Source organism: Lepisma saccharinum, chromosome 2 (genome assembly GCF_977018435.1).
Source record: "Lepisma saccharinum chromosome 2, izLepSacc3.1, whole genome shotgun sequence".
NCBI classification, from domain to species: domain Eukaryota; kingdom Metazoa; phylum Arthropoda; class Insecta; order Zygentoma; family Lepismatidae; genus Lepisma; species Lepisma saccharinum.
In genome coordinates, this window is record NC_139230.1 from 90,320,565 (window position 1) to 90,347,801 (window position 27,237).

The following is a 27,237-nucleotide window of genomic DNA, read 5'->3' on the forward strand; positions in this document are numbered from 1 at the left end:
TAGCTCAGATTCAGTGTTGAGATTTTCAAGCTTTGTGATCTGTTGCTGGACACTGACAAGTGTGTCTACAATACCGGGCAGGCGGGATTCTAGAGATTCTTGTACATTTGTCAAATCACTTTGCACTGCTGCTATTGTACCCTCAAGATGGGTTATGGTACTTTGAATTTTTCCAAAATCTTCATATGTTTCAAGTTGCAGCTTAATGTTGGCAACACTCCGAGTTATTGCACTCAAAGCATCAGAAGATGGCTAGTTGTTCATAAAATTTTCAAGTGTCTCAATTTTTTCTTTAACCTCGGCTATGGCATTGTTCAAGGGGTCCAGATTAAGTATCTGGAGTGATTGAATCTGTTCCTTTAGAGTGGAAATCACTAGATCAAAATCTTCTTGTAATTTTATGCTTTTGACAATTGTTTGGAGCTGTGTCTGGACATTATTTATCTGCTCTTCCAATTGTTGTTTCAATTGCTCAGAGTTGGTGGCCTGGGTCTTAAATTTGGCTTGAAGAGCTGCTACAGCTTCTTCTAAACTTTGAAAATTATCCAATGTGACCAAATCAGTATATTTCTGAAGCAATAATTTGAGTTCTGAGTCAATTTTAAGAAGAGGGTCCATGCATTGTGATTGTAAATTTGTAATTTCTAGTTGAAGACTGGCATTCAGTGTGGTTTGTAAAGCTTGTAAATCACTTCTTAATTTCTTGACTCTGACACCAAGCATCAGAATCTCATCACTGTGATCTTCATGTCTTGTATGGCCAAATATATCATTAGGCATTTTGTTTTAGTGGTTATTTATTATTGAATATCTGATTTTTAATTCTATAAAAAAAAGGTATAAGCTTGTCATAGGATCCAGGGACCTCAATATATAAGCAGTCACCAGCAGAAACAGTATATACAGTGCCAGAAATCATGTTTGAGTGCTTTATCCTGTAAATATTTTTGCCTATTGAAATCTTGACATTACCCTCAGGGGTTGTATTAAATTGTAATTGACCACCTACAGGTAATTGGTAATGATTTAAATTATTGTTAAATATGTACAATGTTTTATCTGTTTCATCATCAACATCTGTAAGTATGCTGTTCAGATGAATAATTAACAAAGCACTTAGTTTAGATATTATATCAGAAGAGGGTTGTGGTGTTGGCAGGTCCATAATAGCCTGTTTTTTGAACCCAAATAAGTTCATAGGCATGTTTATTTATTTCAAATCATGCTCTGTAATTGGGCATTGATTACCACTTTTCAAATCACAATGACCCCATGGTAAAGTATGTATGCCACATGACAAAATGCATCTCTTATCATCATGTGGGTCCAGAGCCACTTTTCTTACAATATTTGTAGTCAACAAGTGATCCACACTCTGAATTCTGGATTCTGATGTTCTGATTGTGCTACATGATTTGAGGCAATTTTTGTAATCTTCAAATTCAAGCTCTTTGTCTACAGTCACTCTGCCAATGCCCTTGGCCTTTTTGGCAACAGCGCCACTACATGTTTCAAAACTATACATCTTGGCCCTTAACCCAGCAAATGCCACAATAACATCACCAAGTGTCTCATCTTTTAACTTGCCAGGCAACTTTTTGTTGTGGTGTTTAATTTTTGAATGTTCAGTGGTATCAAAATATTTAAACAATTCAGACTGTGCTATATCTTGATAAACATCTTCTGTTTGAATATCAAGAACAAAACTATCTGTGTCCATGTACATCAGTTTTACACGATCCTTATAAAAAGGCTTCAACACATCATAATACAATTTTAACATGTGTAATTTGGCCAATTCCAATATCACAGCCCCTACATAAATAGGCTTATCAAACTTAATTTTTGTTTTTTTCATGTTGAAAAGTGCCATATTCTCATCATAAATTCTTCTGTAATTGAAGTTGGGCTTTGCAATCAATTTTTTGCTCCGGCTGGGGTCAGTAATTATTTTAACATCAATATGTTTTCTGACATTTTCAATTGTTTTGCCATACACAGAATTCACCATCAATTTAAACAAGGTCTTATCAAATTGGCTTATTGCAGATGTTCGAAGCTCTGTGTTTGTATCAATATATGGTTTCAACCATCTTCAGTGCCTGAACCTCAAAACTTTTCCAACTTTGGTCACTTGAACACCATGTTTCATCAGGAACTGGAGGTTTTTGTAATATATGACATAATCCTGTTTCGGCTCTAGAGTCATCATCAATTTCTTCTGTTTAGAGCCAGGTGAGCACTCAACCTCAGGAATTGGGGGCAGATCAGAAAATATGTTGTGTAAATCATCAGGAATTGTCAGATCAACTTCTAAAAACAGGCCGTAGTCACTGTCATCAAAATCCTGAAGATCTTCAATATTGAAATCTTCGACCCACTCAAGCCCTGCATATGGCAGTTTTTTCATCATGGCATAACCATAGAGGCTGTTGGCATCTACATACAGTATATAATTTGATGGCAGTGCTGGGTCATAATCGGGAATATACTTGTTATTTGCTCTGGCATATATCCAATTGCATTTTAGTGTTTAAAAACATTGCAGACCATGCTAGACCCGGAGCACTGTAAAAATACATTGGATCCAGCTTATAATTTTCCATGGAAGATTTTCTGAATGCCTGCAGTATATCAGCTAAGAGGGTCACATCAAGTTTTAAATAAGCCTTGTGATAATCACCAAATGTCTGGCATTTTAAATTGTTCCACATCAACTGGGCATGGTGATAATCTTCATCAGTGATTCCAGATCCTCTGATTTTGCTGTATAACTCTTGTTGTGGTGGCAGAGAACACTCATCAAATTTAGAAAAATCTGTAACATAATCATATGGATATACACCCTTCCGCTTAATTAATTTCAGGTCCTGATTTGGAAACAAAGCACATGTGATTTTGAATTGATCATCAGATAATTGAGTGGCCAGTGTAGCCAGGCTAGCAGACAGAATTCTGTAGGAATCAAGAAATCTTAAGTGAATAGGAACACCATTAACTTTAATTATTTTGCTAATAGCTATATATTTCTCATTATTTTCTGCTAAAATATTTAAATTCTGCTTGTCAAACCCCTCGTACCTGATCAAATGATGAAAATCATAATTGGATGCACCATGGCAAAATATAGGGACAAATTTTGGTCTCTGGATCTTAATATTACAGCTATTACACAGGGCCATTAAGAATTTACCATCTGTATGAGAATGGTGTTTCACCTTGATATTTGTATCTGAAAATTCAGAATCACATACCGGGCATTTTTCTGCATTGTTGAAATCTTCAATCTGTTTCTCTGTTAAAGTCAACATAGGTTTTGATTTTAATAAGATATTAGATGCTATACCATAACACTCATTTTCTATTCTATGTGCAAATTCTTTGATGGCATCTGCTCCCATGTATAAATATTCTTTACTAACAACACCATCCTGTACAATCACATAATAAAAACTAGAAGGTTCATGTAACTGGTATGATGTAATTGAAGATTCATCAGGATCTGGGCTGCAGAATGCAAGGGGTTTGAGGTTTGATTCAAAATCACTGACTATATATGCTGGGTGTTCCAACAAGGCTTCAAATTTTTTGAATTTGACATTTTCACTTGGATGAGGCATCACCATATGAACAGGTTTATGGTTGCCACAGTATTTTAAATGTTCAATTAACTTGTTTTTAGCAATTTCTGCATTTTTTTCACGAACCCCATTTATTATTTTTTGACCATCAAATACAGTCAAACATCTTCTGCACAACTTGAATATTGTCTTAGATTTGTCTAGTTGTGTTCTAACTAAAGCTTCAAGATTATGTATCAGAGTGTAATGATATGTGTCATCCCTTTCAATTAAGAGCAGATCAATCGGAACAGCAGAATCATCATCAAGTGTACTGATTCTGAGAGGTGCTATCAAGCAATTGCCACGGCCAGTAGAACAAATAAATACATTAATAGATAATTTTTTACCATTGATATCCCTGGCCTTTTTTTCAAATTTATCAATATTCTGAACAGACATTGGATATTTTAAGCCCTCCATTGCATCATCAAAATCATGTTCATGCTGTATATAATAATTTATTCTCTCTGGATGATCTAAAACTGGATACAAAGCAGCTAAAATACACCACAGAAAGCATTTCTCGTCATTATTTTTTATTTTAACCACAGCTTTTTTGTTTTTGATATTGTCAGGTAAGACACATATGTAGATCCTTGTAATGGGCTGAATTCAGAAATATTAATATATAACTTGTGTGGAGATCCGCATAGGCTCCATCCTGATTCTTTTGCAGCAAATTCAGTGTTTAATATTCAATTGATCTATCAAACTGCTTATTATTTTGTCTGAATTTGCATTTGAATATATAGCTACAGTTTCTGTTATGTGGGGCTGTGTAAATTTTGTGCCATTTGATTTCTTATATTGTGTAAACAATTTGAGGGACAGCTTATAAGAGCCATTTTGTGCATTTAGAATTGCCTGCACATCAGGATTTATACTGTTCAAAAAATTCTTAATACCACATTTTTGCTCTGATACAAACCGGTAATCCCTAAGTTGGCCAGCAAAACTGCTATGGATGGGTTCATAGCGTGGCTGCTTTGCTGCTCTAGCATTAACAGGTGTTTCATGCTTCCTTTTCAGACCAGATGTAGATGGTTGTGGGGGCAATGTTGATGACTGTGCAGAACAAGTACCTATATGTTTATATGTGAAGTATTCCATGCTATATTTTCTATGGCATTTAGGGCATATTTTTGTGGGAGTTCTGCATTTGTCTGGATTACAATTCTTTTGATGCTTAGCCCAATTGGGGCTGGATATATTCTTTTTGCATTGATTACAATGTTTTTGATTTGGCATTTTTATTATTGGTTTATTATATAAAATTTCTTGGGATTCAAATCAAAATTCTATGCTTAATAAAAAATATCAGTTGGGTTCAGCAGTGTGCTTTGTATATTTAGTGTATATACTTAGTGTGTAAATATGTTTGGCTTTGGCATTTTTGTTGTTGGTTTATTATATAAAATTTCTTGGGGTTCAAATCAAAACTCTATACTTAATAAAAAATATCAGTTGGGTTCAGCAGTGTGCTTTGTATACTTTGTGTGTGTGTGTGTGTGTGTGTGTGTGTGTGTGTGTGTGTGTGTGTAAATATGTTTGGCTTTGGTATTTTTGTTGTTGGTTTATTATATAAAATTTCTTGGGGTTCAAATCAAAACTCTATACTTAATAAAACTATGACAGATTATATAAAGCTGATAGCCTACATACAAAAAAATAGAATAAGTATTAATCTACAGAAGCACTAAGCCACCACAAATACATATCAACACAGGCATGTCCTAGAAAAGCAAAAACCTAATACCATGTGTCATGTATAACAAACTGGGGCAGATATAAACCCTTTGTTCAATATATTAGAAATATGTTTGATATGAATAATAAAAAATTCTGTATATTAAATCAAACAAACCTCTAATTCAATTTATACAAATCTGCTATATTTTTGTGTTTTTTAAAAAATATGAGGAGCACTGCAACAACATACCCACACTCTTCAGCCACTCTCACAATACTAGCTGATATGTAATGCAAAATCTCTTTATCGTGAAGGTACCTTAAAATATACAGCGTAAAAGGCTATAAATCTTCCGGATGAGTCAGCTCCGCCATTTTCATACTACTACAGAAATAACCGGAAGTGGACCGGAAGTAACCGGAAGTGGACCAGAAGTAAATATGTGTGGGTGTGGGTGGGTGTAGGTGGGTGTGGGTGGGTGTGGATGGCTTATATGAGCATTTTTGCCTTAGTTTTAGGTGTAGTCAAAACAATATCAAAAAGGCATATTTTTGACAAGCTTATGGACAACAATCTCACAGATGTAGCTTTTGTAAGTGTAGGCAAATCAATCTGAGGGGGGTCATACTTTCCCGGGAAATTCCCGAGGGCATTTTTACAAAAATCTTGAATTAGACAGAGTACCACACTTGAGCAAAAAGCTGATATGGGCATGTTGGGCTAGTTTTAAGTGTAGCCAAATCTGCCTGAGGGGGGGTTCATACTTTCTCGTCCCAGTAATAGGGTATTTTATACTACTCCCGTAGCAAGAATTGATTACTGAGGGAGGGGGTGCTACTGTGTTATCAGGCAGGGCTTCATGAACCAAGTCCTTTTCAAAAGTTTGGTAGTGTTATATGAAAGTACATTATATGTGTGTGTGTGTGTGTATGTGTAATTATTATGTTAATATAGGACACAGGAAATCTAGAAATATCGTTCAAATACTTACAGTATATTTTCAAAAACGTCCCACTCATAGCTGAAGCCGTGAGAAAATATTCTAATTACTTCCTGCTACTTTGACTTCCACTCGTAAATCAGATGAAATATATTTACGCCTATGTGTTCTTTGAATTCTGTGAATTTAAGCTTGATCAAGTTTTGAGCAATGTAATATCTGCAGTCTACACTTTCAATCGCCACTGCAAAGAAATTTTACAAAGTAGTTTACCAAACTTCAGGAAGGGCGAGGGGGAGGGTAACGGCATTGCTCCATGTTTATTGCTGGCTACAGTCGTGGTGTTCACAGTAGAACAGTGTGTTGGTCTACTCGCAATTTCGGCGTCGAACGTGACATGTTCCAGTCCTGCCCTAGATTATTGGTTGTTTACGACATATTCTTATGGAGCCTATACTACGAAAAACCTATTTCAATATGTGTGTGTGTGGGGGGGGGGGGGAAGTAACACCATTCTTAAATCTCATTTCATTGGCGATGTGACTTACTCAGCTTTGAGTTCCCCATTCTAAGTAGTGAAAATCTATTGCAGTTGGTAACACTGCAGACAAGTGTGCGACCGGTGCAGTTTCTACTCGAAGCAACTACGTCATGCAGAGAAAGAGGCGTGCAGTTGATTGAAAGAACGCACTGAGACCTACTAGGTATCGTAGGACTGCGGGTAACAGCCGGGTTTACAATACCTGCCGCAGCCAGGAATGATCTGGGCAGGTGGTCAGTCAAGGTGCCAGTGGCGTCGCTAGGCCATCTGCTTTGGGGGGGCTGCAACCAGATACATGACTTACTACTATTGTAAATATTTTTAATGTTTGAAAATAGCAAAGTGATTAATAAGACACTAACATATAACAAACATAAGGAATTAAAACTAACATAGACTTCCTGCATTAATTTTTATAAAAACAGATGGATATTCTTGTCCTGTTTTTCTAATGTTGGTGAACTATGTCTTTATGTATCAGCTGTACTCTGCGGTTCGAATTTCTTGCAAAATTATCAATAACACAATCCCTGGAACAAATCCTGAGGACGTCTATGACGTCCATAAAACCCGAAATTTCTTTCATAGATGTACAATTTATTGTACTTAGTTTTAGCCCTAATATACGCACACCTCTACTATGAAACCTCATTCTATGAAAAAATTATGTACCAATCTTTTAAGCCCTCTCCCCATCCCTTTGTTTCCCGAAAAAAATCTATTTGCGGAAACTGGATATGTGTCATGACTTCGGTGAACCCCCAGGAAAATAATGCACGAGTCGCGCCTGCATGAGAAGCACATTTCTCATCTTAAAATTTTCTATAGTCTTTTTCCAGTTACGAACACCGATACTTGTAAATGCAGGATCTGCCTTACCTGTCTGGCCTACGAACTGTCTCCAGGGAAAACAAAAGGCTGCATCGTGATTAAGATTGTACTCAATCCACCGGAAACTTTTGTACCATACTTCATTTAAACACCTATTTAGGCCCTTCGCTTTTACTGCCTAAATCTGAAGTGATGAAACTCTCGACTTCTTTTGTAGATTAACTTGGAGTGGGAGGACATGTTTCCGATTCAGCTGGTGCAGTTGAAGCAGGTACCTTATCTTCATCGAGACAATCTGTGGCTGTGCTGCATTCGCTTAAAGCTTCCGATTTCAGGCGCTTACTTCCAATAATCAATTTGTCCATTGTTGTACGAACAACAGTAAATGTCTCAAAAAGCTTTGATAACAAACACACAATATCACAAACTCCGTAACACAAATCGCACCACTACCGTTTCTTCGCGTAGCAACCGTTGTGAAAATAGAACAAATGACGGCGATCGCTTGCAGTTGCCAGCTAAAGACATGGCGTGTCAGATGTAATATCGTGGTTTAAAAAAACACACAACGAAAAGATTATTTTCCAGAATATGTATCTAGAGGTATGTTCCTGCATTAACAATTGTTCAAATATGTTTTCTCGAAATACTGTATGTAATAATAGCTAAAAATTGGGAGGGCTTATCGAGGGATTGGGGGCTGAAGCCATCCCAAAAAGGGCCTAGCGACGCCACTGCAAGGTGCTCAAGCGAGGGTGTTGCGCAGGTTGCATGACATTTTAGGAGCGATATTTCGTGAACGGGTCTGCTCCAGGTCTTGTGCAGGCCTCTCAATCGACTATCACGGCTTATTCTAAATACATTGTTACTGTACTACATAGCACTAAATAATTACTGCAAAATGTCAATTATGCATCTGCGATGCCTTTCCATGCTATTTCATCACGTAACATGTATTAATTTTTAGGTAACAGCCATGGAAAACTTGCAATTACATTGCTTCACCTCTACCTGTTTTTTGCCTTTTTTTTTTCTTTTTTGCTCGCCGTACAATCGTACCAGATACTAACTGTAATGAACACAACGGTCATATCCCAAACACTTATGCACAGACAAAATTCTTGTTTTACATGTATATATGAATGTAAATGTTTGTATTGTACAAAAGAATAATGAAAGTTAAGTTTACATATTTTAAATTATCATTTATAAAATCTGTTATATGATTTATCCATACCTTGTTTGTACGTAAGTACATTATTGTATGACCATTAACTGGACTTTTGATGATGGACAATTTTTAACATGTGCAATACTAGCAATGTCACAGAAAATGCAGTATTACATGCAGTGATGTGCGTCTACGCGTAAACAACGATTGTCTACATTCTACGCAGGGACGTCGTTAGGGGGGCTCTGGCCCCGACAGTTGTAACTCTGGCCCCAGCAAACAAAATTTTGATCTCTTAAAAATTATCCTAAATTAATACTACGTATTATTTTCTGGTAAATTTGTAGCAGAGTTGGAAACACTGAGCGGGAACAAACCTGCTATTCCGAAGAAAATCTTCGGAAGCAAATGTAGGAGTAGATGTATTTACAATAGGATGAGCGCCAGAAAGGAAGAGCTCTTCTCATGCAGATTTGCTATATTTAAAACAAGCTCAACATGCCCATATGAGCTTTTTGCTCAAGTGTGGAACCCTTGCCTAATCCAAGATTTTTGTGAAAATGCCCTCGGGAATTTTTCAGAAAGGAAGAGCTTTCTCAGATTGATTTGTCTATACTTAAAACTCTTCTCATCTTATTGTTTATAGTATGTTTTTCTGTCAAAATCCCAGGAATCTTGAATTGATATTTATTGGGTTCTGAGACCCAGTGGAGTGTGGTGCATGGTTTTTATTGCCTTGTAATCAGGAGGTTTTTGGGTTTGAGTCCTAAAAAAATCTGATGGCAAAATGTTAATATTGTAGTTTTGTAAACAAGGAGCTCTGGGTTCGAGTCCTGATAGATGTGGCATTCCATATGTGAGATTTTGAGAATAAATACTGCTAGTTGATAGCTCCCAGATCTTAAATTTGGTAAAAAATGTTATACAACAGAGCAAAATTATTCTCTATTAAGAATCACCAGAGTTTTGTTATCTGGGTAAAATATCAGCTCAACAATACGGGCAAAACTGCCTGATCAATACAATAGAATGGAGGTCAAGTAAACATTCCATGTTCTTTCCAATCTTTTGATCAGTCCCATGTTTCGGCCAACAATTAATCATGCTTGCCTGGGAAATTATATTTCTTGTATGCTAGCAGATATAATCTGTATTGTGTTCTTTCAGAGTTATTCATCATCAAAGAGTAATTGCCTTCTTTCTGTATGCCTGAGTGATTATATCTGTTGATATTACCTGCACTGTGCCTTTTCCGAGGGAAATTACATGTCATTTGTCATGGAACTCAAAGAGAAATTCTTATCTACACTATGCTCTTTTCAGGAACCATCTATCATATTGAGGAATTGCCTTCTCGGATATTGTCATGCAAAGGTTTAGTCTTGTCGCAACAGAATAATTGCAATGGCAAATGTGCTGGGTAGGTAAAAGCTTTTCTGCTACGAGCAGAAGTGCTATAAAATGGGTAGGTAATATATTTTCTGACGGTAAAGTATTGTTTTATATCCAAAGGGCCTCTGTGTTTGAATCGGATCTCTAGAATTGCTCTGTGACCCGCTCATTTCTTACGTCATAAACATATGATTTTTCACCTATGAGAATAACGCTACATATGGTGTCATCTGGTAAAGCCTCGTGGAATTCACAGATAATTTTAATGTTTGTTCTGTCATTTACCACAACCTGTTTTCTTTTCGAAGTGTTAATTACAAACATGGGTCTCTGATTTTTGAATTCCTCTGGTGAGTAATACATATCAGTACTGCCAGTAGTGACACGCTTGAAGGAAGAAAAAGCCTCATATAATTTGAGGAAATCATCCTTGGAAATGTCTAAATTGTAATTTTCTCTAGGAAAAACCTCATTTCTGCCATTTTTAAGATATATATTTTTGATGTTGCAGTTATCAAATTTGCTTGAATTTTTTTCCTGATTATTGTGTCTCCCAGTCTGAAACAGTACCACCACAAAATCAGGCATGTCAAATTGTATGCTGGAGAATGAATTTGTAGCATCAAATTCATAATAAGTACCAGATGCGGGCTTCTGTACGCATTGATATGTGTAAAATTGCAGAGGAATTTGTGGATTTTTTAGGATATCAGCTTTGTATTTAAGAGCATAGCTGGCTTCATATTCAACAACAGGGATTCTTAGCTCCATAGTCTGAATAATGCACTTGCCCTCATCAGGTAGGGTATTGGGCAGAGCTTCTCCTGTAGGGTTTATGGCACTGTACCTCATCAAAGCATTATTATCATTTGCAGCTCTTCTAAATGTAATTCTTAACCCACCCTTCCACATAATTTCTTTGTAATCTGAGAAGAATCCTGGCAACAGGCGCATAGGGAACAGCACTGTGTGGTTCTTGGTTAATATCTTATCACCAGCTTCAAATCCACCTATTTGATAGTATGAAGCCTCTGTTTTGGATAATTTTAATGTGGCCAAAGCTGTGGAGGTAATGCCGGGATAATCCACTCTGTTTATAACAACACCATGCTTTCTGATCTCAATTTCAGAGAACAGATGCGGCACAAAATTGTCCACCAATCTTATGTTTGAATTTGCCGGATAATCTGTTCCATCCAGCTTTACAACATCAAATTTGATGTATAGATCTGCTCTGTGGGGGTGTATAAAGCCGTCCCCTACATCAAGATCAACCTCAATCTCTGTGTTGGGTTGATTTAAATTTGCAAATGTCCTCCTGTTTGGAGGGAATGATTGTAGCTCATAACTCTCAATATTTTCCATTGCATGTATTTTTATTTAAATGTTAATCTCTATGATTGCAGTTGTTGTGGCTCCAGCAAAATCAACTAATTCTTCTTTTTCATTAGTGACCATCAATTCAATGTAATCTATTCTATTATGGCACACAGGAAAATATAATGTTGGGGATGGATTGTAGATGATTGGCTCCATGAATTCGGAATTAGGTTTGAATGTTGCAATGATGCCAGTTTGTTTGTGAGTGCCTATGCCATTTGATTTGGTGATCATACCCTCAGCCACATTACAGTGAATATTCAGAGTCTCTATGGCTAAGAATTTGGGTATATTCATAGCAGTGTGTTTGATGCCTGCTTCAAGTTTTGTGTTGTTCTCAAAGCCTAACAGCTCTCCTATAGTACCCAGATGCACTGTTTCTGTAGCAGATACAATCTCTACTCTGTGAGTGACAGAATTTTGACTTAACACTATACCTCTGGGTAATTGAGCATTTAGAGTGGACAGATTATATTGCCCTGGAGTGATGACAATTTTTTGATCCCCTACTGCAATTGTATTGTTGTGGTGTGTAATATTAGGGATCAGGTACATGCCGTAAAATGCCCTGAGAGCTATTGTTTTGGGATACACTATGTCATCATGTAATTTGAGTTTCAATATTGAATTTTGGCTGGTGAGATGGAATACCCCCATGATGTTTTAGATACCACAAGGCCTTTTGAAAATCTTCAATTGATGGTTTATTTATTTGAGACATATATCTGAGAACTGATAAACACAAATGTCCGCAATTAACATCTTTGAAATTTTGAACACGGGCATTATTGTAATAAAGATTAGGTGATTTTAGATATTTTATTAAATTTTCAGGTGGAACACCTCCAAATGAATCAAACACAAATGCCTCATCGTTTAAATATTTAAGATAACAGATCCAGTGAGTGCCCTGATTTTTGTACTCATCCAAATTAACAATGCCACACTCTTTGTTGAGTGGTTGTTCCGGTAAAGAATCAGACATGTACACACCTCTAAAATGTTTGATGCCCAGTGGCTTGATTAAAGCTTCAATATCTTGGTTTGTAAGCGGCTCTTGTTTTTTTTAAACTTATTCATGGCTCTCTTAACACCTTTGCCTTTTTTCTCCATGGCCAGGTTATGGCGCCTCTGCTCATCTAATTCTGCCCTATTCTTCTTGGCATCTATTACTGTTTTTGCTATGGCAGCTGATCCCCCAGCCAAGCTCCCAACAGCCCCGAGAGCAGCTAAGATGGCAGGGATGGTAAATATGAATCCCCCTGTATGCAATTTTTTTCTTGATTGCTGTAATTTTTTTAATTGGGGGGTACTAAGCAACAATTTCATACCATGTCCCTTTGCAATACAAGAGCTTTTTTTCTTGCGCTGCTTTTTGGTCAAAAGGCTATCAATAGTTTTAAGAGATTTGAGACCTGCATAAGGTATTTGATACATAACACCCTTGGCCTTCATCGTAGGTTTATTATATACATATTCACAACCCCCACCCCAGTTTTTGTTTGGTGTTCATAGCTATGGTGGTTCCCAATGCTGCTATTTTTTCACTCAAAGATGCATCTTTGCTTACAAATCTACCAAATGCGGCCTCTTCTAATTTCTTGTCTGCGACATGTCTCTTGTCAAGATCAGTATGTGTGTTGTATGCTATGTCATGGTCTCTACAAGCAGCATCTAGGGGATTAACACCAGGATCCCCTCTGTTTAATCTATGGTCCAATTTTGTACCTGGACCACAATACTGATAACCTGGAATGTGTAGTTCAAATGGCAACTTGTTTATAATGTCATTAACCAACCCCCGACCCTCAGAAATATTCCAAAATTTAGGTGGTAGAGTATTAATAATTTTTATAAGATATCCAATCCCTTTAGGGTCTTTCACTATAAAATTAGACAATTTGGTGCTTATCATGTCCATAATTCCAACCTTTTCATTGTAAAAATTGTGGTTGCCAGCATTTTCCTCCCCGGCTATCACCAATAACCTATCTACAAGTTTCCTGACATCATCAACCCACACAAATTCTTTAGGCAGGGTGTTGTATTGTTTGATTCCACTGCCAGTCTTGATCTGTGACCATATGGGCTTGATTAAATTATTGTATTTTGCCCCACTGCTAGACTTGACTCTTTTTTGTGTGGGATCATTGTTCTGGTATAGAGCATCTGATTTTATTAATATTTCTTTGTAATGTTCATAATCTTGATCTGTATAGCTGCCAGGCCTTTTCCTAGTCATCAGTTCCCACAATCCAGGTGTGCCGGGGTACTTAACAAAAGCACCTTTTTCTCCGAGACGAGATTCTGAATAAACAATCAGATCATCTCCCATAAAAGTTACTCTGAAATTGCCAATTCTATGTATGATACTGCCATCAAGCTCTGTGTCAGCATATAAGCCAAACACCTCATCTTTATTGTCTTTAGGTGTGGTTAAATATTTTTGAGCAAGAAGACCCAATTCAATAGGATCCTGAGTAGCTTCAATTCTTCTAGGAGCAATAGGACTAGGTGTATGAATACTGGAAAGTGGGGTGAATGGATAATCTAATATGTTCCTAGCAGCTACAGGTACAAGCTCTGTGATCAAATTTTGATTCTGCTCTGTAACAGTTTTGATATTCTTACCTAAATTATTAATAGCATCAATGACAGGCTGTTCTGTTTGTTTGTGTTTTTCATAAATTCCACGGTTCTCTGATTTCCATCCCTTAAATCTTTTTACAAGATAATCTCTTAACTTAAGATCATCAATAACTGGCCTTTTCATGGTTATTTATATATGTCTCAACGTCTAGAAAATCGTTGATTTTATTTCTGTATTTGCCACTATTGGGTGTTCTTGTCATATCAATTGTGACAAACCCATAACTGTCCTGGTTCCAGCACCTGCTGCAAAACTTGGAAAAATCATTGTAGCTCAAGTCCCCACCTACATATTCATCATGTATGTGTTTGAGGTTGGTATGATCTTGATGAAACACACATATAAAATTGCTGTTGTCTCGGATCAGTTGCTTCGGTATTTTAGAAAAAGTCTGTGCCAGGTAGAAGCAATCAATGTTTTTGTGCCGGCCCTGTGTAAAGAAATTTCTAACCTTGTTTTGATTATCCAGTATAATGTCATCAAACACAACAACAGAATTATCGAGACATTCTTGAAGTGGCTTAACATCTGGTTCAAAAGTGGCTATATCCAATCCATCATATAGTTTCATCAGCTGCTGATATTTTAATTGTTCCAAGCTCTTAGAGAAGATATACAAGTGCCTGTTTTTCCAGTCTAACCAGTTGGGTGCCAATAAAAAATTATCAACCATTAGTGTAGTTTTACCACAAGCCGATGGCCCAACAATAAGACATCTAATATTTTCAGGCAGCAACTTGCCATTTCTCTTAATCTGCTGTTCAGGTTCTGGCAGCCTTTTTATAACATCCCAGGTGCTCATATTATTATTTTGTTTGCATCGATCCAGCTGTTTTCCGGATGACCCAGCCATTTGACAAATAACTTGTTGCCTTTTCTGCGGATGATTTTTTCTATGAGATATGTGTCAGGCTGTTTAGTTTTGCTGAGCTCTTGTTCATAGAATCTGCCTTTGAGAATTTCTCCTCGCTGATCTTTTATTATATATGTGTTAAGGGTCCCGGGTTTAACTTGAACCACTGTAAATAATTCGGTGCTCCAGTTTCTTGTAAAGCCTCTTTTGAATAAGTGCTTATATTTGCTGATTCTTACTTGATCACCCACCCTGTATTTGGCCCTTCTTGTTGTTGGCTGGTATCTAGGATAATAAACAGTGCTGATCAATTTTTGCTCATCAGATGAAGTTACTTCAGAGGGTTTCATGTTGATTGTGGAATGGACAGAATTGTTATATTTATGTAGAAGTTCTGGAAGAATATTAAGCCATTTATAATTACCTTGGAGGGTAAATTGTTTATACATAACATTTTTTAGGGTTTTGTTGAATCTCTCTACAATTGAGGCCTTGAGATCACTGTAACTCGAGTAATGTTTTATTGACTGGCTTTTAATAAATTGTTGAAACACTGAATTATAAAATTCTTTGCCATTATCTGTTTGCAAATAGCGCGGTGATCTTCCTGAATGATTGATGATTGTTCTGATGGCTTCTGTAACACATTTTCCAGTCTTGGATTTGAGTGGCACAGCCCAGGCAAATTTTGAAAATGTGTCTATTACAGTGAGTAGATACTTGTAGCCCTTGTTGATTTTGTCTAAGTTTTTCAACTGTCCACTTGCCATTTCAATCAAGTCGCTCTGCCATAAATCATCTATGCCCTTTGTGACTACTGGGAGTCTCTTAAAATTATGTCTGGCCTGTCTGTGTAATTCATCAACAATAATTTGTCTAGACATAATATGTAAACAAGAATATTGCAACTATAGGGTGTTCAGTAGCTGAGACTGCAGGATTTTCTAAATACAATTTGTCCCCTATTTGTATTTTAAATTCCAAAGTGCCATCATCTTCAGTATAGGCTGTTTCTAATGTATTGGGATCTGTAAAATCCTCTAACTCTACACTGGTGATTTTCACTTTGTTGTCAGCATTTGTTATTGATAAGGTGGGGTAGTGGTGTGCCTGTGGTTGAAGCCAATATTTGATCTTGATTGGTCTCAATGTGCCCCCAACAAAAAACTGGTAATAAAATTGTGCAGGGGACAGCATATATATTTTGCCACCTGGTGTAAATGGTGAATCATATTCTTTGTTGGGGATGCTGTACAATTCAAGAATTACTGTATGTTTTGGATTCTCGATTATGCCTGTTATTTCTTTTTCTGCTGTAAGCAATCTGCTTGTTACAGATTCAAGGTGCTCATTGATAGTCCTAACAACATCATCATGGCCTGGCTTTATTTTTATGTCCACAACAAGTTTCTTGTATTGTTGCACAATCTCTTGAAGCTGGGTGGCAAAAACAGACAGAGCATTTGCTTGATTGGATTCCATGGTTCCTAGCTGTTGCTTGATATTAGCTACAATTTGCTGTAAATTTTCAACAACTGCCAATTTTGAATTTTGAGCAGTAAGATCATGGACCTGTCTTCTGATATCCTCAAACAGGGCATGCAGTTCATTAATATGTTGATTAGTTGGAAGAGTTGCCACTGTCTGAGTGAGATGTTTGATCTCTGCTTGGATATTCTTGATATCTTCTGATTTCAATATGCGATTCACTGCCCTCTTAATATTTTTAAGTTCCTGTGATGTAGGAAGATTTGAAACAGTATTCTGCAAAAATTCAAGTGCCAATTTCACATTGTTTAATTCAGAAGCATCAGCCACATTTTGCATAGCATTTTGGAGCAGGGCTATATCTGCCTGAGTGGGTGTTGATTGTTGTAAAATTTCAAGCTTTGTTTGGATATCATCGATCAAGTGATGAAAATGAGATAGTTCAGATTCAGTGTTGAGGTTTTCAAGCTTTGTGATCTGTTGCTGGACACTGACAAGGGTATCTACAATCCCAGGCAATCTGGATTCTAGTACATTTGCCAAATCACTTTGCACTGCTGCTATTGTACCTTCAAGATGGGTTATGGAACTTTGAATTTTTCCAAAATCTTCATATGTTTCAAGTTGCAGCTTGATGTTTGCTACACTCCGAGTTATTGCATTCAAAGCATCAGAAGATGGCAAATTGTTCATAAAATTTTCAAGTGTCTCAATTTTTTTTTTAACCTCGGCTATGGCATTGTGCAGAGGATCCAGATTAGGTATTTGGAGTGACTGAATCTGTTCTTTTAGAGTGGAAATGACTAGATCAAAATCTTCTTGTGATTTTATGCTTTTGACAATTGTTTGGAGCTGTGCCTGGACATTATTTATTTGCTCTTCCAATTGTTGTTTCAATTGCTCAGAATTGGTGGCCTGGGTCTTAAATTTGGCTTGAAGAGCTGCTACAGCTTCTTCTAAACTTTGAAAATTATCCAATGTTGCCAAATCAGTATATTTCTGAAGCAGCACTTTGAGTTCAGAATCAATTTTAAGAAGAGGGTCCATGCATTGTGATTGTAAATTTGTAATTTCTAATTGAAGACTGGCATTAAGTGTGGTTTGTAAAGCTTGTAAATCACTTCTTAATTTCTTGACTCTGACATCAAGCATAAGAATCTCATCACTGTGATCTTCATGCCTTGTATGGCCAAATATATCATTAGGCTTTTTTGTTTTAATGGTTATTTATTATAGAGTATCTGATTCTTAATTCTATAAAAAAGGGTATAAGCTTGTCATAAGATCCAGGGACCTCAATATATAAGCAGTCACCAGCAGAAACAGTATATACAGTGCCAGAAACCATGTTTGAGTGCTTAATTCTATAAATATTTCTCCCTACTGAAATCTTGACATCACCCTCAGGGGTTGTAATAAATTGCAATTGACCACCTACAGGTAATTGGTAATGATTTAAATTATTGTTAAATATGTACAATGTTTTGCCTGTTTCATCATCATTATCTGTAAGTATGCTGTTCAGATGAATAATTAACAAGCCACTCAGTTTAGACAGCATATCAGGAGAGGCTTGTGGTGTTGGCAGCTCCATAATAGCCTGTTTTTTGAACCCAAATAAGTTCATAGGCATGTTTATTTATTTCAAATCATGCTCTGTAATTGGGCATTCAATGCCATTTTTCAAATCACAATGCCCCCATGGTAGAGTATGTATGCCACATGATAAAATGCATCTCTTATCATCATGTGGGTCCAGAGCCACTTTTCTTACAACATTTGAAGTCAACAAGTGATCCACACTCTGAATTCTATTTTCTGATGTTCTGATTGAATTCTGGGATTTGATGCAATTTTTATAATCTTCAAATTCAAGATCTTTTTCCACAGCTACTTTGCCAACGCCCTTGGCCTTTTTGGCAGCAACACCACTACATGTTTTAAAACTGTACACCTTGGCACTTAACCCAGCAAATTCCACAATAACATCACCAAGTGTCTCATCTTTTAACTTGCCAGGCACCTTTTTGTTGTGGGGTTGAATTATTGTATGTTCACTGGTATCAAAATATTGAAACAATTCAGGCTGTGACATATCTTGATAAACATCTTCTGTTTTAATATCAAGAATAAAACTATCCGTGTCCATGTACAATAATTTTACACGATCACCATAAAAAGGTTTCAGCACATCATAATACAATATTAACATATGTAATTTGGACAATTCCAATATTGCAGCCCCTACATAAATAGGTTTATCAAACTTAATCTTTGTTTTCATCATGTTGAAAAGTGCCATGTGCTCATCATAAATTCTTCTCTAATTGAAGTTGGGCTTTGCAACCAATTTTTTGCTCAGGCTGGGGTCAGTAATTATTTTAACATCGGTATGTTTCCTGACATTTTCAATAGTTTTGCCATACACTGAATTCACCATCAATTTAAACAAGCCCTTATCAAATTGGCTCTTTGCAGATGTTCGAAGCTCCGTGTTTGTATCAATGTATGGTTTCAACCATCTTGAGTGCCTGAACCTCAAAACTTTTCCAACTTTGGTCACTTGAACACCATGTTTCATCAGGAACTGGAGGTTTTTGTAATATGCAACATATCCCTGTTTCGGCTCCAGAGTCATCATGAGCTTCTTCTGTTTAGAGCCGGGTGAGCACTGAACCTCGGGAATTGGGGGCAGATCAGAAAATTTATTGTGCAAATAATCTGGAATTGTCAGATCAACCTCTAAGAAGAGGCCATAGTCACTGTCATCATAATTCTTAAGATCTTCAATATTGAAATCTTCAACCCATTCAAGCCCTGCATATGGCAGTTTATCCATCATGGCATGACCATAGAGGCTGTTTGCATCTACATACAGTATATAATTTGATGGCCGTGCTGGATCATAATCAGGCAGCATAATATGCTTGTTATTTGCTCTGGCATATCTCTGGGAACATTGCACCATCCCTCCTCTTATACATTTCTCCATAAACAGATACATATCTTGATCGTGGATCAGATCCAATTGCTTTTTGGTGTTGAAAAATGTTGCGGCCCATGCTAGGCCCGGGGCACTGTAAAAATACACTGGGTCCAGCTTATAATTTTTCATGGAAGATTTTCTGAATGCTTGCAATATATCAGCTAAGAGAGTGACATCAAGTTTTAAATAAGCCATGTGATAATCACCAAATGTCTTGCATTTTAAATTGTTCCACATCAACTGAGCATGGTGATAATCTTCATCAGTGATTCCAGATCCTCTGATTTTGCTGTAAAACGCTTCTTGTGGTGGCAGGGAACACTCATCAAATTTAGAAAAATCTGTAACATAGTCATATGGATATACACCCTTCCGCCTAATTAATTTCAGGTCCTGATTTGGAAACGAGGCACGTGTGATTTTGAATTTATCATCAGATAATTGATTTACCAGTGTAGGCAGGCTAGCTGATAAAAATCTGTAAGAATCAAGAAATCTTATGTGAATAGGAACACCATCAACTTTAATTATCTTGCTAATAGATATATATTTCTCATCATTTTCAGCTAAAATATTTAAATTCTGCTTCTCAAACCCCTCGTATCTGATCAGATGATGAAAATCATAATTGGATGCTCCATGGCAAAATATGGGGACAAATCTTGGTCTCTTGATCTTAATATTACAGCTATTACACAGGGCCATTAAGAATTTACCATCTGTATGAGAATGGTGATGAACCTTGATATTTGTATCTGAAAATTCACAATCACATACCGGGCATTTTTTTGCATTGTTGAAATCTTCAATCTGTTTCTCTGTTAAAGGCAACATAGGCTTTGATATTAATAAGATGTTAGATGCTATGTCACGGCACACATTTTCTATTATATATGCAAATATTTTGATGGCATTTGGTCCCTTGTATGAATATTCTTTAATAACAACACCATCCCGTATAACCACACAACAAAAGCTGGAAGGTTCATGTAGCTGGTATGGTGTAATTGAAGATTCTTCGGGATCTGGATTGCAGGATGCAAGAGGATTGACGTTCGATTCAAAATCACAGACAATATATGCTGGGTGTTCCAACAAGGCATCATTCTTTTTGAATTTGCAATTTTCACTTGGATTAGGCATCACCATATGAACAGGTTTATGGTTGCCACAGTATTTCAGATGCTCAATTAACTTGTTTTTGGCAATTTCTGCATTCACTTCCCGAACCCCCTTCACCATTTTTTGACCATCAAATACAGTTAAACATCTTCTGCACAACTTGAATATTGTATTGGATTTGTCTATTTGCTTTCTCACTAAAGCTTGAAGATTATGTATCAGAGTATAATGATATGTGCCATCCCCTTCAATTAAGAGCAAATCAATCGGAATAGCAGATTCATCATCAATTGTACTGATTCTGAGAGGTGCTATCGGGCAATTGCCAGTGGAACAAGTAAATACATTAATAGATAATTGTTTGCCATTGATGTGCCTGGCCCTTTTTTCAAATTTATCAATATTCTGAACAGACATTGGATATTCTAAACCCTCCATTGCATCGTCAAAATCATGTTCATGTTGCTTGTAATAAGTTATTCTCTGAGGATCCCTTGAAACTGGATACAAAGCAGCTAATATACACCACAAAAAGCATTTCGCGTCATTATTTTTTATATTGACCACGGCTCTTTTGTTTTTGATATTGGCAGGTAATGGCACATAAGTGGAACCTTGTAATGGGCTGAATTCAGAAATATTGACATATAACTTGTGCGGAGAGCCGCATAGGCTCCATCCGGACTCTTTTGCCGCAAATTCAGAGTGTTTGATATTCAGTTGATCCATCAAACTGCTTATTATTTTGTCCGAATTTGCATTTGAATATACCGGTACAGTTTCTGTTATGTGGGGCTGCGTAAATTTTGTAGCGTTTGGTTTCTTATATTGTACAAACAATTTGAGAGAGAGCTTATAAGAGCCATTTTGTGCATTTAGAATTGCCTGCACTTTAGGATTTATACTGTTCAAGAAATTCTTAATGCCGCATCTTGGCTCTGATACAAACCGGTGATCTCTTAATTGGCCATTAAAACTGCTACGGATAGGTTCATGGCGTGGCTGCTTTGCTGCTCTGGCATTAAGAGGTGCTTCGTGCCTTCTTTTCAGACCAGATGTTGATGGTTGTGGAGGCAATGTTGATAATTGTACAGAGCAAGTATCTTTATGTGTATATGTGAAGTATTGCATGTTATATTTTCTATGGCATTTGGGGCAAATTTTTGTGGGAGTTCTGTATTTGTCTGGGTTACAAATTTTTTGGTGTCTGGCCCAATTAGAGCTGGATATATTTTTATTGCACTGATTACAATATTTTTGATTTGGCATTTTTGCTGTTGTTTATTATATACAATTTCCTGGGTTTCAATTCAAAACTTTATACTGAATAAAAAATATCAGTTGGGTTCAGCTGTGTGATTTGTATGTGTATGTATGTGTGTATGTGTGTATACACTTAATATTTTTGGCTTTGGTATTTATATACAATTTCCTGGGTTTTAAATCTAATCTCTATGGATTAATATTAATAATATTAATCTTATGACAGGTTGTAAAGCCAATAGCCCGCAAGTGTAAGAAGAGAATAAATATTCATTTACACTGACCTTCCGCAAATGCCTGCACGGACATGCATGTATAGAATAGCAATAACCTTGTTATGTATAACAGGCTGGGACAAATATAAGCTTGACTCTAAATATGAGTGGATTACAACAAATATCAGATTTTATATTGTTCAATATGAATTTAAACCAGTAAGTATGAGAAGCACTGTATCAACACGTCTGTTCTCCTCAGTCAGTCTCACAATACTGGCTGATGCAATATTCGGGAATTTCTGTAAATACTGGCGCTGAGGAGAACATGCAAAACAAAAATCAATACTACCGTCTCGGGAATTCCACACACTGACACAGAGAGGAAACATGCAAGCACGGAGCAATTCTAGAGGGGGTCTCTGCATATTGCATTGTTTTAATATTAGATAAGCAAATTGAATGGTATCCAATTAAACTTAAACCTGAAGTAAATATGTGTATGTGTATGTATGGATACAAGTTTATAGACAAAAATCTGCTTGAGGGGGGTTGATACTTTCCGATTACAAAACTCTTGGGTTAGGCAGGTACTACACTTGAACAAATGAACATGTTGAGCAAGTTTTAAGTATAGACAAATCAATCTGAGAAAGCTCTTCCTTTCTGAAAAATTCCCGAGGGCATTTTCACAAAAATCTTGGATTAGGCAAGGGTTCCACACTTGAGCAAAAAGTTCATATGGGCATGTTGAGCTTGTTTTAAATATAGCAAATCTGCATGAGAAGAGCTCTTCCTTTCTGGCGCTCATCCTATTGTAAATACATCTACTTGTAGGACAGCAAAATTCCACCCTTTCGTTTTTTACCAGTTTATAATCAAAGGCATAAAATCTGCCTGCTTTGAGGTTATTACCCTTGCCCTACCCTAAGTTCCTGAAAACCTTTTGCCTTTTGTTGCAAATGACCCTTCCGTTACAGATGGAATCAAAGACTCCGCCGAGGCCGAGCGGTCAACAGTAGGGGGTCGAGCGACACATGGAGAGAGTTTTCCAGTACTGACATTGTTCTGGAATTTATAATTGCTCCTTGCTTCAACTTCAGAGCCACATATTAGCTTTGTGTTCTTGCTTGCGAGCAAGGTCTGCTATCTGGTTGCTACGGTCACTGTGTATTTGTTCGTGTGCGGGAAGAGTTCTAGCGTTGTTGTGAATTTCCATTTTGAATGGATAAATTTATGAAAACTGGATATTTTAAAACTATCTCAAAACATGTGGAACATGACGACAATGAAGATCATGTTGATCCAAGTTCTGACGTTCCAAAGTTAGACAAAACAATGAACGTTGTTGTGAAAATAATTACTGATCATGGGGTAGATAATTTTAGGCAACCACTTTTGCAAAACTATCCAAATACTACTTTCGGAAAGCGAAAGCGATCATTTCAAAAACACTGGTTTGCATCTGCGCCGTGGCTAGAATATAGTGTGGAACTTGACGCATGCTTTTGTTTTCCATACCGTAAATTTGGCACAGATTCCGGATATGCAGAGTCAAGTTTCAGGAAAATAGGGATGCGCAACTGGAAGTAACCATGTGAAAAAATTAAGAAACACGGAGGAACGTCTATTCATCTAAAATGTATGGAACTGTGGGCGAATTACAAAGTGAGTACCAATTAGTTTTGTATAACAATTATATGTGTGTATGTGTTCGTAGTTTAACTTAAATAATGAAATATGTCTGTATCGAGTGTTCGAATTGAAAAAACAATGCTGAGGAGAAAATTTCACAGCTTCCCTTTTCAAATTTTGAGATTTGTACCTGATAGAAAGCCAACTGCGTTGGACAGAAATTTCTCTAGGAGAGGGGTCTCAAGAATCCCGTACTTAAAACATACGGACTGATGGTTCAAAGTAAATAACACAAATTTTCCAATTAATGTACAAGAGTTCAGATCACTGATCTCGTCTCAGTGGACTTTTATTTAATATCAGAATTATTTTTCTTAGAGGAAGGCAAATTAATCAGGAAATATTTTCTCATCAAATACATATTGTAATTTGCATACCAAGAACAGTATTAATTTTAATGTAAAATTCAGTATAGAAACTGACAATTTATATGCTGATATTAATATAATATTTAATTGAAGTTGTAAGAAGTGATTACGTCAAATTCTTAGCAATAGCAAAATATGATCGAGAATATTTAAGAGGGAAAATTCTTTACCTGGTTAGGAGTTAAATTAAAAACTTCTCCCCCCATTACAATTCGAACACTGCATGTACTTTGATTTTCGTTTCCTGATTTTGCATTACTTTACTGACACTTGTGGCTAATGTCAAAGGTATGCATCGGTGATACAAGAAATTAATGAATGGACAGTAACAAAAGACACGCCTGCCTCTCCAGCCGAGGACATCGCGTAGTGGTAATGTCGTCACCATATAATTAAGAGGTCCTGGCCTGTGTTCGATATCTAGTGGACGCACATAGTGGTTAGGATCCAACTTTAAACTGTATGTCCAGTCCCGATTGGCCTATCTGTGCATGAAGAGGACTTGATACAAAAACTCACGGACTCGAACTTAGAACATTTTGGGACAAAATCGTAATTCGGTAGCTAACGTGCTCATCCACTGAGGCGGCTAGAATTCAATAGGTTTTCATTTTGGCTATTTTTCCTACCTCGAGGGTTAATTTTTACAAGTCGATGTGGAGGGATGAATGGTGGACGGATGGAAAGGTGATGGGAGCATAGACAAAGATAATGAGTCACCAATGGCTGGTGGAGGTTTGAACATGTGATCTCTGATTTCGTAGCCCTTTACGCTTACCACTCCGTCACGAACACTGGAATAAATTAAATAAGTAACGCCATTGTTTAGAATGGATGTCGGGGAGAGTGGAAGCCTAGCTAATAACAATGTACACTAATGCATTGTTGGCATTGCTAGCAGATGTTAACGGTCTACCGATACCTCACAAAACGGAGAATTAATCTTTACCTATATTTGCATTGTTTTAAATATATATATAGCACTGGCGAACGAAGTAACAAAATATAATCTCTATGGTCTAGAGCAGGAATTTCCAAACTTTTTCGTTTCGCGGCGCCCTTAGTGTTTCAAGATTTTTCCACGGCGTCCAAATCAGAATATACGCCTATGTAATACTTGCTTTGATTGATTGGATTGATGTTTTTAGTCCATTTCATGCACAATAAGGCTAATCGGAACTGGACCTACAGTTTAAAGTGGGATCCGAACCACTATGTGCCTGCACCGGTAACGAACCCGTGACCCCTTTATTACAAGGTGGCGACTCTAACACTACGCCACCGGGGAGGCCCTACCTAACACTTGTAACGCTCTGTTAGTGTGCTTAGGTTGCTTGCCTTAAGTTAAAAAATAAACATAATTTTTTATGTAAAATGTTCTAAATAAGAACATGTATTTTGGAACAATCATATCAATGACTGAATTTCAGTGAAAATATTGGAACATCTCGCGGCGGCCCCGTACGCCTACCAGGGCGCCCCAGATAGCCGCGACGCACACTTTGGGAACCACTGGTCTAGAGATTACAATTTCTGTAAAACTGAGTCCGAGGTTTGAATCCTGAAGGAGATATTATTTTCATTCACTATTACAATAACTAATCCCATTGTCGTCGTAATCGAAAATAGTTTAAAGTTCATTTTATGCTCAAGTAGATTAATTGGAACTGAATTTATAATTTAAATTTGACTCCGACCCATTATGCAATGGGTCTCCATCGGGACTTGAACCTGACACTCTTTGGTTACAAGGCAACGTGGTAAACCACACCGGGGAGATCATCCGTGGTAAACGTGACGTTATAATAAATATGCAATAAGAATGTTAAAAATATATGAGAATGTTAAAAAACAACAACAAGAAACATTACATTTGAGTCGCCAATAATATTCTGCATTTTACATATCATAATTGTGATGGCGAATTGTGAGTTTTCCTTCATTAATTGCCATTCATGATCGTCAACATTGCGATTAACTAAAAGTAACAGAAAATCCGCACAAAATTTTAAAAAATATAATATACGTAGAATAAAAAAAATAGGTGTGAAACTGAAAAAGAAATGTAATAGGTAACAAGTTGATATTTACTACCTATTTTTTGTGCTTTTTGAAGTTGTCAAATTTTGACATTTTTTGCGCCAATTTAACTGTCTATTTAACATGCTTTTTGGCTATTATAAAGCTGCTCCCTACTGATAACACGAAATCAGACAGAAATAAACAAAGTGTGAAAATACCTACTTCAGTGTCTTCGTGCATGATACTTGTACAAACCATCAACGTCGTTTTGCGAGAATGTAGGGTACAAGTTAAGAGGTGCACAATTTTCGAAATTGCCGCAAAAAAAAAAAAGTGGTACGCATCTATTTTTCCTACTACATCTCGAGGCACTGGTGTACACATGGGGGAGCTGATGGGGCTATAACTCTCCCGAAATTGCTGTCTTTGAACAACTTTCAAAAGGAAGCTAAAAAGTGGTAATTATGAAATATTTTATACTGTCTCTCCCCCCCTCCCCTCTGAAGAAAAAACCTGCACACGTTACTGTCTAGAGGAGAGTTACAAATCACTCGCATAACTTAAAGTGCTGTTTGCGCTGGAATACTACTAAATGTGCTAGAATTTAAATTTGACAATAATTTCAATGTTAACAGCGTCATCATTATTAATATTATTAATAATGTTTTTATAACGTCCTATTATTTTTATAATTACGTCCCTGTCTAAATTCACAGCCAGAAATAAGATTGATTGATTGATTGAGTTGTTTTAAGTCCATTTTGTGCTCAGTAAGGCTAATCGGGACTGGACCTACAGTTTCAAGTGGGATCCGAACCATTATGTGCCTCCACCGGGTATCGAACTTGGGACCCATTAATAACATGGGAACGACGGTACCACTGCGACATCGGGAAGGCCCATGAATTAGAATAAAACGCGATCTTCTTTCTTCAGGAAAGCAACATCTTGACAGGATGCCCTAAGACCAGCACAAAGCTTGAATGGAGACAATACAACAAGCTTGT